The sequence below is a fragment of the Mytilus edulis genome, chromosome 13 (genome assembly GCF_963676685.1).
Source record: "Mytilus edulis chromosome 13, xbMytEdul2.2, whole genome shotgun sequence".
Lineage (NCBI taxonomy): Eukaryota > Metazoa > Mollusca > Bivalvia > Mytilida > Mytilidae > Mytilus > Mytilus edulis.
Window position 1 is genome coordinate 5,466,077 of NC_092356.1, and position 15,608 is coordinate 5,481,684.

A 15,608-nucleotide genomic window follows, 5' to 3' on the forward strand; every position below is an offset into this window, starting at 1 on the left:
TATTGATTAATATACGATTGTAAAGATTTATAATTTTAGTGTGAAAATAAAAAATACATGAGAGTGAAACTGTGATAATTCCAATTCATGTCAATTGATTAATTGACGAAAAGAATAACCCTTGTCAATTATTTCAGTAATTGTTGATTTAATTTGATTTTGTTTTAGGCCCGTTCCATTCAAATAACTCAATTTTTGGTTTTCACGTTCCAATAGATGATTCAGAGACACATTTGTAACATTACACCGTGTTGTCACCATAACAATGAATATACATTTCTGAATGTCTCAAAGAGAAAGGATTCGATTGATTAAAAATCAAAATTGTCCAAAATATCGATGAAATTAAAACAGCTTTTGACTGGTTCGCTGACAGATGAAAATGACGTTTTAGTCAACTAATTTTTAATGTAAAAGGATAAACACAAATGTTGGTATTATGTGCCAGTTTTTGAAAAGGTTACATATCTGTGTTTCAAGGTATCAGAAAAGTACATAACTCCAAGATAAATTACTGTCATTTCCTGACTTTGGAGTATACCTCATTTGATTTCTTCGTGTAATTTCAAAGACAACATCTACATATAAATCGTTTTTGCCATATAATGAGGACTTTTAACATTAAGAGTTGTTTTTGCGTCTGAAAAATATAATAGCTAGATAAAATTAAAACAGTCAAAATGATCATCAAGAAGAGATCTTCACAGAAGGATTATGACCTAATTTGTTAATTCATTCTCGTTGTTTTAGTAGTTGCTCTTTAATTACGATGTTTACCCATTTTGAATGTCTGCCACTTATTTTGGAAACTATTTAAGATTAATTGTCACTTTACATCTCAAAAATTATCTATATCTAGATCTATATGTAGGTAAAATTTTATCGAATTTGTTAGTAGAATCTTCAAAGGTCCCCTTAAATGACATGTTTTTGTTAACCCTTCTTGTGTGTTTGCCAAAAACTAAATAAAAAGAGAATAATCAAGGGAGAAAATGTAAACAAAAGAATCTCAGCAATTTATGATTTTTGTGATAAATTCTATCCTAGTCCACAATGTTTGAGAATGTTTATTGTTGTTGATACCATTAATCCTTTAGTTTTAGTCTGACACAAGTTTAAAGTCTACATGTCAAAGTTGATGTTAGTATGGTACCAGAATTAATAGAACTGTGGGAAACAATCCACTTAGTTGACTATGGAGAGAGGAAGTTAATTAAATAGATCTATTGAAGCACAAATCTGCTCAACAAGTCAGATGGATAGTGTTTACATCTATACCAGTAAATTATAGATTACTTTAATATGTGTTTACGTCTATACCAGTAAACTATAGATTCCTTTAATATGTGTTTACGTCTATACCAGTAAATTATAGGTTCCTTTAATATGTGTTTACGTCTATATCAGTAAATCATAGATTCCTTTAATATGTGTTTACGTCTATACCAGTAACCTATAGATTCCTTTACTATGTGTTTACGTCTATACTAGTAAACTATAGGTTCCTTTAATATGTGTCTACGTCTATACCAGTAAATTATAGATTCCTTTAATATGTGTTAATATGTTAAATGGTTTTAAAATGTATTTTCCAAGTTCAAGAATGACTGCAATGTTTGTAGAGTCACGTAACACCAAAACTAAGAGTATGTTGGTTTTTTTTAATAAAAATCAGAATTTTAAGTAACGTTATGCTATTTTGCATGTATTCTATTATAATAATGCCTTATAGTTGCAGACTTTTTTTCACAATTGAGTAAATATTTATCAAAGGTACCAGGTTTATAATTTAATCCGCCAGACTCGCGATTCGTTTACACAAGACTCATCAGTGACGCTCAGAACGAAATAGTTAGAAAGCCAAACAAGTACAGACTTGTAGAGCATTTATGACTCACATTCCCAAAAAAGTTCAAATACGGTTACATTGTACGATGTATAACATCTGAACAATATTATTCAATAAATGAAAATATGATCATGTGGGAATCAGAAATCACAACAGGCTCCGTAAACTCTTAATATTTAACTCCAGCTTTGCACTTTCAGATTCACTCTTAATTTTCTCAGCACCTTACATAAACGTGTAGATTATATGGCTGAATTTTGAAAAACATGTTTTTAATGAATGAGTATAATTTTGAGGTTTAAGTAATCGTATTGACCATGCATTTTGTAATAAAAAAATGATAGATGTTAAGTATGGCTCCACCTAAGAATCATGCAGAGGGTGATACAGTGATAATTGTCAAATTGACTTTTTTGGGCTTCATATGTTCTATTTTGATAAGAAAAAAGAAAAAGAAAAAAAAATACACATGTGTCGTACATTTGGTTGCTATGGTAACGATGGCACCATAACAACCCTTTAATTTCAGTCCTAAAACCTTCAAAATTTCTGTTTTTCATCACAGATTTTTTTATAAACTGCTAATTAATTTCGATAAAACAAATATATGTTATCATAGTTCCACATTTGTTCTAAAAATTGAAGTTGATAAACAGAAATTGCAACTATGGCAACTCTTGTTTCCATGGCAACCAATTGTTGCAGTTTTTCATTTTCTTATAAGGAGTGAAAAGTACGTTTTTCAAATTCTATTTTCTTCCAAGAGCATTTGTTTATTGGACCTTTTTCTATAACATATCAAAAATAATCGTTTGTAGCCTCCTTTAGATTTTTCAGAAAAAAAAGTTTTTTTTGTCTAATTGGTTTTTTTTTGGCATTTTTTTTTCTTACAATAAGCTAAATTATTTTCATGTATTTATAGCACAATTCATTTGATTGTGTCTTTTTAGCTTGTATAACACCTAAATATTGAAACAAAGTAAAGAACACAGTTTCTTATTTATCATTATCCTCAAATCAAACTACCAGTTTCCATGGAAACAGTACACACCGATTTTGAGAATTACTTATTTTTGATAAATGTATGCTTTATAATAATAAAATTTTAATCAAACATTTAATTTTATTTAATTTTTCTCCGTGTAATACATTGTAGCATCAAATTCTTCAAAATAATGAAATAAAGTGGAGACGGAAATTTGGTCGTCATGGAGACAAATGCCTAGATTTACAAAATCTTTTAAAATCACTTTAACAATATTTGTTCAAACTATCATTTTCTGTACAAAATCATTGTAAGGAGCAAAAATATTAAATATTGATGCTATACTTAAATCTTATAAACAACCATTTGAAGATATTTGTCCCCCTCCCCCCTCTTCCTGGATGTTAACTCTGACAGTTAAGCAGCTAGCTCTATAATTAATCAATGAAAGCTTTTCAGATATGTTTGTAGTGCAAGAAATAGCCTTTAAATCATTTAAAAGTGAACTTATTCCTAATTTTTTTCAAGAATTCAATGTGAAATTTGGACAAGAAAAGGGGATATGAACCCTATCAATATAGAAGAAATAGTTCAAGATAATGCTCAACACTGCTTCTAAAAAGAACAACAAATTGGTTGCTCTATAGGATCAGAATACACATGTATCTCATCAACTAAACATTTTTTTAATCCATGACAATGAGACATTTCGGTCAAAGTCAGACAGACATGTACACCTTACAATTGTTCACTTCAGTACACTTAAGTAGTTATATCTTGTTTTGCTTATCTATAATACTAAAATAACGAGTTCCAATTTGTCAGCCGTCATGGGGTAAAAACGACAAATCAAATATTCAACTTTATATATAACTAATATAGGACAATGGTGTTGATTAGAAATTACACCACTCAAGACCCTTTTGTTTCCCACACAATTAATATTGCCAATAATTAAGAAGCTCCGGGTCGAATCTGATACCGATACAAATAATATATTCAGTTTATAACCTTATTTACCAGCCGTACGTTCCGCATCTGACAGGCGCACAACCAAACGATGTATTCAGGATTTTGCGATATACACGGGTTTAAATCACAGGGTTGACACTACTAAATTCAATCATTGTCACATCGTTCCCGATCGTTGTATTTTAATCAGTATGACTTTCTCAGATGACGATACGAAGACTAAAAATCTTGACTTAAGATAAGGCATGTAGGTACAGTTTTCAATTTGTTAGCTGGAATGACGTAAAACAGCGAATCAAAGAATTCAACTTTGTTTATAACTTATATACGACCATACTGTTGATTACAAAATACTCCATTCCAGACCCTTTTGTTTTCAAAAAAATTATATATTAACCAATAATTGTTCAAGGTGGCTGGGTTCAAGCAAAAAGATTTTTAAAGCAGAGAAAACCTGTGCATCTTATAATCAGCATGACTTTATCAGATGACAATACTAATACTAAAGTAAGGCTTACGTATAGTTATATACCGGTACTTTAATTCAGTCACAGACCCGCGATATCACGGGTGTAATCTAGAGATAATTGAAAAACATACCAAAAAAAAACAAAACTTAACATTGACCAATGAATCATGAAAATGAGGTCAAGAGCAGATCAAACTACCTGGTAAGTATTTTTTTTATGGTTTTGTTGAAACATGAAAATGTTGTCAAGGAAAGGGGACACCTGACAGAAGGAAACTTCTTAGCATAAGGTATCTGCATAAAAGGTTTGAAGCATCCATGTCTTCTCCCCTCTAAAATATAAAGCTTTATACAAATAGTTTACACTGCTGCAGCCAGATAGTTATCAGTAAATCTTTAAGTCTCCCATATATAGAGCTCTATTTTCACAGGCAATACAAAAATCATTTAGCATTATTTTCTTTATAATTCTATAAAATTTTTGTTTTTACAAAAAGTCAATCAAGTCTTTCTCTTTAAAGATGCAGACACACACAAGCCAATTCAGTCCCTTCTAAACAAACCACTTGAAGGATTAGGGCAAAAATTGTATGGCCCAGTCCTTAACGTCAGATCAAAACTTCTTGAGGCTATAATTCATCCAAAAGGGTAGTATGTCCACTGTCTTATTGATATCTTATAAAATGCTGCTTCCAAGACATTATATGTGACTGTGATAGCTCTATGTCTATTATGTAACTCAATATCAAGCATGATGAATATATAGTTCCTCTAGAAAATCTGCAAAACAGAAATGAAAATATTATAATGCATGCAAAGAGTCAGCAGTTATGAATAGATTTGACAAATAGTAAATATATTTTTCTACAAGTATATTTATCTGATCCAAGTTTCAAAAAAAAATGACTCTTTAAAGTGTTGTTGTAATATGGATTAGTATTTTAAGTTCTGCTAGTTTTAAGTTTTTATTTATTGACAACCCTGTTTACCGGGATACAGTGATTTTCACCATTTCATGAGACTCTATCCAAAGTTACAAGCACATTGATTCACCTTATACATATATGATATAGAGTTACAAATGTTATATATACATGTATATTACGGATTACAAATGTGTCGAGGTTTGTGATTGGATAAAACACAGAGATGTCAGTATATATTCAGGAAACTGCCGGGGTATACACGACGTTGTTGTCCCTCAAAAACGTCATCATAACACCGGTTGCTATGTGACGTAGTCAAAAGCTACCAGACTGTCGGAGGCTCACAGAGGGAAAATAATGACGTGCTTCAGTCAATAATACATTTTTGATACAAAATCACGCAATTAACACTTTTGATACTTAAATTTAATGTTAAAAGTGTTATTATAAATTATTACATACACGATAAAATTATGTTCACAGCAAATTAGAAAAACCTTCACGTATGCCGAACATATCAGGTTGGGTTTTTCAACTTATATATGTTGTCAACTCTAAGCCGGGAATGTCACAGTATATACCCTGTCGGAGACCTGAATAACATATAATATATTGGTCAAAGTTTCATATCAATGAAATTGAACTTTTCCAGCCTAGTTGTAATCTAATGTACTTTTACATAATGTGTGTATAGAAATCAAAAGGATCAGTTGAGTTAAAAAAACGGCTTTAAAAATATGAACAAGAGAACAAAAGTGGCACAATCTACTAACAATGCTCTATTTGTTTTGACAACTAAGTTGTCTGATATAAGAATATCTTTAAAAAATATATTTTCTATTGGTTAATTACCTTGTATACAATGTATCACTTTCTTCATAGTTTAAATTTCTGCACTAGTAACTTTAAATGACACTAGATGACTGGTAGAAGGTACCCTAAAAACAGATTAATAATAATAAATATTCATAAGATTTTTAAATCAAACAACAAAAAAATATAGAATATGGAATTTAGTATGGCTTTCATTATCACTGAACTAGTATATATATTTGTTTAGGGGCCAGTTAAAGGACACCTCTGGGTGTGGGAATTTCTCATTGCATTGAAGACCTACAGGTGACCTTCTGTCTGTTCTATCATGTGTCTATGGTCGGGTCGATGTCTCTTTGACACATTCCCATTTCCATTCTCAATTATAAACTTCATACCTTTTCTCAAAACATATTTTTGTATATATATTACCTTAACTAGGAATAGGAAAAAAAGTGAAATACAAATGCAATTCCAAGAGTAATATAGAGTCAGTGATGTCCACTGTGATATATAACAAACAAAAATACAGTAAAAAAATGTATGTATAATTTCAGTTGCTCACTCTGACATATTAAGAAAAATGTTTTCACAATGCATAGGCATCATGACATAGTAATCAATATATTGAAGATTTCTGAAAGTTTCATGCAATCCAAGTCCTGGTCTTTCATTGTCTTTGTGGAGTTGCATCCATAAATCCCCAATATGCAACTACATGTAAATGGCAAAAATAATATAACATAAAAGATAACAAGAAAGCACACAAATTACACACTTACATGTACATTGACTTATAAATCCTTTAAAAGTAGCCTTAAAAGTCTGTAATACATATAATTCAGTGCATGTGGTTGTCCTTTGATTATGTACATGTACTAACTAAATGGTGTACATCATATACATATATATATTGTATATATCATACCGGCATTTGTTTTTTATAGAAAAAAATGGATATAACTCAGACCGTTTAATAGTTTTCTGTTTGGAATGCTTTACATTTGTTATTACTGGGTTATTTAGATCTTACTATTCAGTATGGATTAACTCATTGTTGAAGGATGTAAAGTGTTAATGACAGTAACGTAGAAAGTTATCATGGTAATAAAGAATGCTTTCATTACTATCGGGTCGGTTCGCCCTAATAACATGTTCACCCTGGGTTCATTCGCCCTACTCAAAAAAATAATATTGAGGGCATTGAACATGTTGAAGTTGAATAAAGATATTTTTATTCTTTAAATTTATGAAAACCATGAAAACTGTAACATAGATATATTTAAAAGTTGAAGGCTTGTTTTGGATCAATTATTGATCAATGACATAACAAATCAAAGGAAAAATAATAGATTCATTTCGGCTATACAAATATTAGGGTAATTTTTCAACAAAATTTCAACATATTCTGTTCACATAGTAAACATGATAAACAAAGAAACTAGAAAACATTTTGGAAAAAAAAATCAGGGCGAATGTGAATCAGAGCGAACGGCAATCATTACAAATCTTCCTATTTGGATATTTCAAATATTTAGGTTTATTTAATAGTAATAAAATTAAAATAAATAATTTAACTAAACAGGCTAACTGTCATGACTACATTTCACTGGGACCAGCAATTTAAAGCTATTGGCCACATACATGTACATGAAATCCAGTAAACACTTGAACAAATACTAAATTGAGTCATTGCCCCTCCCCCTTTCCAAAAAATAAAAATATCTTATTTTATGAATGTACTTTTATTCCATGTTTAATGAAAGAAAAGTAATCATGTTGTTAAACCTACCAATATCAACTGGGAGAGGTATTTTGTATTCCTGCAGGCTCCTTTGGCTATCAAAAGGCCTCTGCCTGTCTGTATTTTGTCTTCATCCTCATGGTAAGTTTCCATTTGTAACTTTTAACTCTATACCAAGTTTGTAACAGTGTGGTGTTTATACTCTGAGTGAAATATAAGTAGTAAACATCCATTCTCTGTGGGATAACACTATAAACAAGTCTGCTTTCTTCAGTTGTTATTATTTTGTACGGAGCGATACTTTTCAGTCCAAAAGCTAATTTCAAATGATATTTTACATCTCTGTGACACAAACTTAGCTTTAGCTGTGTCTGTAGAGAAACATTAGTAAAGAACACAACAAGAATTTCTTTGATGACAGCTGCATATTGTATGATAAACAACATCGTAAATTTGCCTCCACATGTAGTGAGGCAGAACCGGAAGTGATAAATTGTTTACAAGACACGATGCACTGAACAACAGTCATCAGTAAAAATGATTTATCTATCCAATTTTACGCAATAAACAATGAATCTTTACTAAATTATCAATTTCTCAACACTGTTATTTGCCAGAGTTGTCTTTCTTGAAATAGCAAGAAAAAGCGGTGAATTTAAAATGAAAATAACTTTTTAATAATATTTATTTTAGCCTACAAATATAATTTTTTGATATGTTGTTTGGGAGATTCCATATTTTCTGAAATGCTAAATGGTTTACTACAACTCGCCTGCTCACGGCAGATATATGTTATATCCTCCATCATATTTCCAATACTTATCTAGTGAGAAAAACATGCCCATCTGAATTTGTATTAGGGTCTAAATGACATGAATAGTAGGCATTAACAATTATGGTTGAAAATATGTTAATTTTTACTCAAAGTATGTCACATAACCAAATATCAAGCATATTGGTTACATAGGGTAAATCACTTTTTCTTCATTTTGCATTATTCTTAGGTGGAGTAATACTTAAATGTTTTTGTATAATTAAGATGCACACAAACAAATATGCATATTTTCTGTAAATTTTGAATTTTGTTGATACTGAAAAACAGTTTAAATGTTCTTTTTCATTAATTGATGATGTCCCATTGCAAAAAAACAGAACTTTTGATTTTAGACCTATATGTTCATGTACATGTGCACAAATAGTTAAGTTTTAATATAATTAAGAATGAAAACGCGGAATGTGTTAAAATAAAAACAACCCAACCCAGCAGCATAAAACAGCCCATGGCCACCAATGGGTCCTCGATAAAGCGTGAAAATAAAGACCTGGAGGTGAGCCAGTCTAGTTCAAACTATAATCACGTGGTACAGCTTCAAAAACATTTACTAGTTCACCAAAAATTGATGTAACTCTGAACATACTTAATGAACCAAATTAAGAAATAGAAACAATACTAACAAAGGCAGTTGCAAGTGTGGCTAATCCCTCAATCTATACAACTAGTTTATGTGAAATATTTACAGTGGCCGATCCAGACGTTTTTGAAAAGCAGTTGGTTTCGTTCACGCATCGTTGTCAATATGATGGAATTTGATACGCTATAAAACCAAGTTCAATCTACCGTTTTCTGCATAAGAAAATTGCCGTTTGATTAGGGACTCTTCATTTCTAAATTTCCTCAGAGTTCAGTATTTTTTGCTATTTTACTTTTTCCAACCCCTTTTCAGATGATCTTCAAATAAATAGGGGTTCCAACCTCCGGAAACCTCCTCTTGGGCACGCCATTGTGTCAAACACACAAATATACACACAGTAATCATATTTAATTGCTTGTAATTTATAAAAAAAAATACCGCCATGTTCAGTAATTTACATCGAGGATAGCAGACGGATTAAATTAAAACAGAGGATTGACATTATATCTAATTTATAAATTGTATATTATTTTTGTTTTCAAGAACCGGGAAAGAAAGTGACGAAAACATACATAAAGCAGCTCTCCAGATTGACAACTTATAGAGGATACTTAGATTCTAGTGTAATGTCACAGTCAGGAGACCTGAGAAAATTGATTTTACACAACCTGTGAGGACACCATTCTATTCAATTGAGCATCAACATGGAGCTCTCTGTCAACGTGACACCCTGCTGCTAATCGGAAATGAAATAATTGAATCCACTATGAGCAGTCGAGCTTGATATTTCGAGTCTATGGCATACAGGTAAATATTAGAGTGATAAGCATTGTGTTAACTAGGGTATACAACAGCATCAAAATAAAAATAAAATATGCCATAAATCAGAGGAGGAGAATGGAAGATATAATTTAAAGATACTGCATTATTTTATTTGAAATATTTTCAAATAAAATAAAAAGATTTCCATTACCCAGACAATCCATAAGATTCTTACATTTGTAGCTCATTATAAAAGGGTTTATGAAAAACAACAGCAGTCCCACAAGGGCATGATTAGGGAGGCAGATAAATACAAACAATGTACAAATGAAAGGTTTTTTTTTAAAGATTGTTACGGAGAAAAAAAAGAATGAAAATAAATGAAGCCTCTTTTAATTTAAGTTTTCTATTTTTGCATAATTTTTATGTATAAAATTGGTATTTTACACAATGTTTTGCTCAATACGTTAAAAAGTTTAAAAAAAATACTGTAATAATAAAAAAATAATTCTTGCAGGACAATACTGAACGATTATTTTGAGAAGGATAAAGACATGTTATGGACGATGGCTCCCAAGCCGACCATGTCAAAAAATATGTAGAATTTAGATTTTCCTCTTGATGTGAATTGTGCAGAACGTTAAGACTGGATACAAAACTATAAATACATGTATGTAATCAATAAAAGCAGAACCGGTAAGTATTTATAAATAAATAAAAAATGACGGAAATCAGACACAAACTTTTATGGATACCAATGTTCATGCATTGAGAACAAAAATGTGATTTTTGTAGATATTTTATTTTATGCTGTTAACTATTTGTCACTATACAGCCTTCAACAATTAGCCAAATTCATACCAATTGTTTAGCAATTAAAGGCCTTGCATGAGTAAGTTGTGAAACAATTTAAACAAAAAAATAAAGTAACTGCCTGATTGATACTAAAACATTAAAAAAAGAAAATATAGCAGAGAAAAAAAAAACACAGAAATACTGGCAACTGACTTGGTACAGATTGACAATAGTTGAAAACCAATATGGCGATTGATATTTATATAAATGTGTCGTGGACCTTAACCCTTTTGTTGTCTGGGAGACATTTTTTGCGTTTTGTGCGTACTTACCTGCATCTTCTCACTCAATTGATTTCTTTCGTGAACATGTCGAATATATGTTTGAACTATATACTACTTATCAGGAAATTGGGACAGTAGTTTAATTGGATGACTTTAATACGAAAATCAATGGACCAAGATACATGTTTTCATCAGACCAAAGAAGTGATTTTTTCCGTTCACTTATGATTGAACATAACCTAGTGTCTGTAAATATGGAGGCGATTTGCACAGGACCCGTTTGTACGTTTCAGTCGCATCATGGAGGTCCGGCTACCGGAATAGATCACATTATAATTAACGTTGACAACATTGAAAACACTCGGAAAGCGAGTGTCTTAGACAATCATACTTTTTGTATCTCTGATCACCATCCAGTACTATGTACGTTCGAATTTCGTGGAAAGGGAGCTTACTTACAACCTCCAGTGTTTGTAAATCGTCCAAAAGTGGCATGGGACCGTGTGCGAAATAAAGGCGCAGTAACAGACTATTCTTATGCAGTATCTCAAAAACTGTGGACTTTAGAGTATCCTAGTGGTCAAATTAACGAATCAACGATTGAAAGTTATTACGATGAAATTATCAATTCTATGAAAACTGTTGAGATTGAAACTTTACCACACATCAGTTATAAAGGTTACATGAAACCATACTGGAATAACAACCTGACTTTTTTACGTAACAACATGAGATCCGCTCGAAAAGAATGGATAAATCAATGTCATTGCCATGACAGCAATTGTAATGCATTTGTGACATATAAAAATTCAAAAAGACTTTTTCGTGCTGCACTTCGAAAAGCATTTGATGAGTTTGAAAGTTCAACTGCACGAAGGTTAGAAAAAGAAATCGATATAGATCAAAAACATGCATGGACCATTTTAAACAGACGAAAGAAGAAGTCTTCCGGATGCATGTCGCTTAAGAAAGATGGCATTCTCTACACTGATTCTGACGATATATGCGATATTTGGTATGAACATTTTTGCACTGTTTTTTCGCCTACAAACTACAAAGATTGTAAACGTCAAAATGAAATTTCTGAGAAGGTGAAGACTATCAGAAATAATGCTACTAATGACACTTCAGCCAATTGGATTACTTTTGAATTTTCGGAAGTACATGACATATGTAATAAGCTAAAATGTAACAAAGCATGTGGTCATGATGACATTGCTTACGAACACCTGCGTTTCGGTGGCAAACTGTTCAAGAAACACTTGTGTTATTTATTCAATCTGATTCTGCAATATGCCTACGTACCAAAAGAATGGCACAAAAGTATGATTATCCTCCTATATAAAGGTGATAACAAAAGCCGAACTGATACAAATTCATATCGGGGAATTTCGTTAGTACCAAGTATTACAAAAGTATTCGAAAAACTAACCGACATCAAGCTCTCCAGCATGCGAACAGATTTTCCAAACGGACAGCAAGTAGCGTATCAAAAGCTCTTAAGCAGCCTCAATGCGTCTTTTAATCTTCAAGAAGTAACTCTTCATCATATTGAAAAGAATGGGACTATTTATATTGTTTTACTAGACAGCACGAAAGCTTTTGATACTGTTCCGCATGATGGACTTCGTTTAAAACTGCACGAGTGTGGAGCTCATGGTAAACTTTGGCTTTTGCTTGATAGTATGTACACTAATCTGTATGGTGCCGTGTCTTCAAATGGTAAATTGTTAAATGGTTTGAACTAAAGCGTGGTATTCGTCAGGGAAGTCCCTTGTCAGCTAAACTGTACTTGATCTTTATAAATGACCTTATAAACGAACTAGAATCTTCAAAAGAAGGTGCATTCTTTCATGATCTTAATGCTAGCTCTCCAGTTCAGGCAGACGATATTGCTATTATTGCTACAAACTGCGTTTCGACACAACGGATGGTAACAATATGTGAGAACTATAGTAACATGTGGGGTTTCACGTTTTCACCAGCAAAAAGCAAATTATTACAATTCGGTAAACGCAGAACTTCTACTCCAACATATCTATATCAAGAACCGATTAACTATGTAACTTCTGCTCGACATATTGGTATTCAACTAGATACATCTTTAAAAAACAATGGACAGAACTCTTAAAGCTTGTCGCACCTTGCGCTCGACAACGACATCAGTTATACGCCTTGGAATACACCCAGCCATTGTAAATCCAATTGTATGCGCAAAGATTATACGTCAGCTCTGCTATCCGAAAGCACTATACAGTTATGAACTCTGGGGAAAACTTACCTGCACTGAAATACTGATGCTTGAAAGAACTCACCACTATATTTGTAAATTTATACAAGGTTTACCAAGAAGAACAAGAAGCGACATGTGTGTGTCATTGTTAGGATGGCTTTCAATTGAAAGTTTTATATGTGAACGAAAACTGTTGTTTTTTGGAAGAACATGTCGCCTTCCATACTCAGCTGTCTCATTCCGTATTCTTCTCCGTAGACTCTTTGATGCTAGATATAATCAATATGACACCAGATCAGGTTTTGCGTGTGACATTATTGAAATACTCACAAAATATGGTTTATCGAAATATCTAGATCAGTTTCTCAATGATGGACAATTCCCAAGTTCGGCAATTTGGAAATCGGTAGTCAAGACGTCAATTTACCAGGTTGAGGTAGTAAAGTGGCATCATCGTATGGCAGTGGATCCTGATTTTGTTGTTTTCAAAGACATTCACTCGTTTTGTGTACCGCATGCGGCGTGGAGAGTAGCACTGCGTCACCCACTGATGCGCAGACAGGTCCATTTTGTAACATCAACGAGCTGTCTTATACGCGAGAACTTACAAAACAACAGAATACTGTGCGATAAATGTGGTAAACTTTTTGATGATCCTTGTACTCATGCGATACTATCATGTGACTATACAGTTGATGCTCGAGATCAATTTTGGAGGAGTGTTATAGACTTAAACCCGATTTCATTTAGTGTTCACTTAGGAAATATGACTGGCAATAAATTGCTTAATTGTATTCTTGCCTGTGACACCGATTTTGATCTACAGAATAAAGAACGTGAACAGTTTAACTTCACGTGTGTGAACTTTATCTACAATTCTTGTAAATTGTTACAGAACCGCAACTGCTGCTAGAAGTACATAAACTATCTTCAAACTGTAATGAACATATGTAAATAATTGAACTTTTCGTCGTGATCTCGTCTTTATTGACTGTCTCTGTGTAAATCATAACTCGTGTTGTTTGTATATTATTAATTGTAAATGTCTTTGCTTTGTTTCATACTCTCCAATAGGAGGCAAATAAATTATATTAAGACTGGATACAAAATTATAAATACATGTATGTAATCAATAAAGCAGAACCGGTAAGTATTTATAAATAAATAAAAAATGACGGAAATCAGACACAAACTTTTATGGATACCAATTTTCATGCATTGAGAACAAAAATGTGATTTTTGTGGATATTTTATTTTATGCTGTGAACTATTTGTCACTATACAGCCTTCAACAATTAGCCAAATTCATACCAATTGTTTAGCAATTAAAGGCCTTGCATGAGTAAGTTGTGAAACAATTTAAACAAAAAAATAAAGTAACTGCCTGATTGATACTAAAACATTAAAAAAAGAAAATATAGCAGAGAAAAAAAAACACAGAAATACTGGCAACTGACTTGGTACAGATTGACAATAGTTGAAAACCAATATGGCAATTGATATTTATATAAATGTGTCGTGGACCTTAACCCTTTTGTTGTCTGGGAGACTATAAGGTTGAAGTCACGCTTTATATCAAACAATTTTATTCTACTGCCATTTACAAAACCACATGGATGGCAGACGACACTAATTGTAAGCTGCCTACACGCAAAGGAAATTATGTTCTACATTTCCGGCAGCGAGTTATACAACACATGTGTTTCCCTTAGTACGGGTAGTAGATACTAATCCAGCCGTAAGCTGCTGAGCTTTTTCAGTTAGAGCGCTGCCTTTCTTACACGGAGTTAGAATCTTAGAGGACTTTTACTATTTGTAATTAGAATCATGCTCTCCAGATACATATGTAAAGTAAAAACTGGACATATTTTATCTCTATATTAATTGTAGAGTATCTTTTTCAATTTTACTAGTGTTTTGACGCTGCTGGAGTTTTGAGACTTGGAATAGATCTGATCGTGCAGCAGAGCATGACAGCTAATAGAAAAGGCATCGATTGGCTCAGACGTCACGTGAAATCTCGTGGTTATCGAGTACACGAAGTCCACTTTCATGGTGATCTGAATCCAGTACATATAGGTTGTACATATTGAAATTGATTTTATATATTTTGTTCCATAAGCTGCTGATAGGTGGTTTTTAATTTTTCGCTGAAGAAAATCCATTCCTTTTATTTGAACATGCAAGTTTATCGCATAAGCTGTGTTTTAGAAGTCACCATTTTGTGTTTTCTCTGAAAAAATATAGATAAAAGAATATGTTTCAGTGTAGGAGTATGAGACAGCATCCCAAAGACAACATAAACAAATGACAAACTGTGTGCAACATACAGCTTTCAACATTAGATGGTCAGAGACCACAATT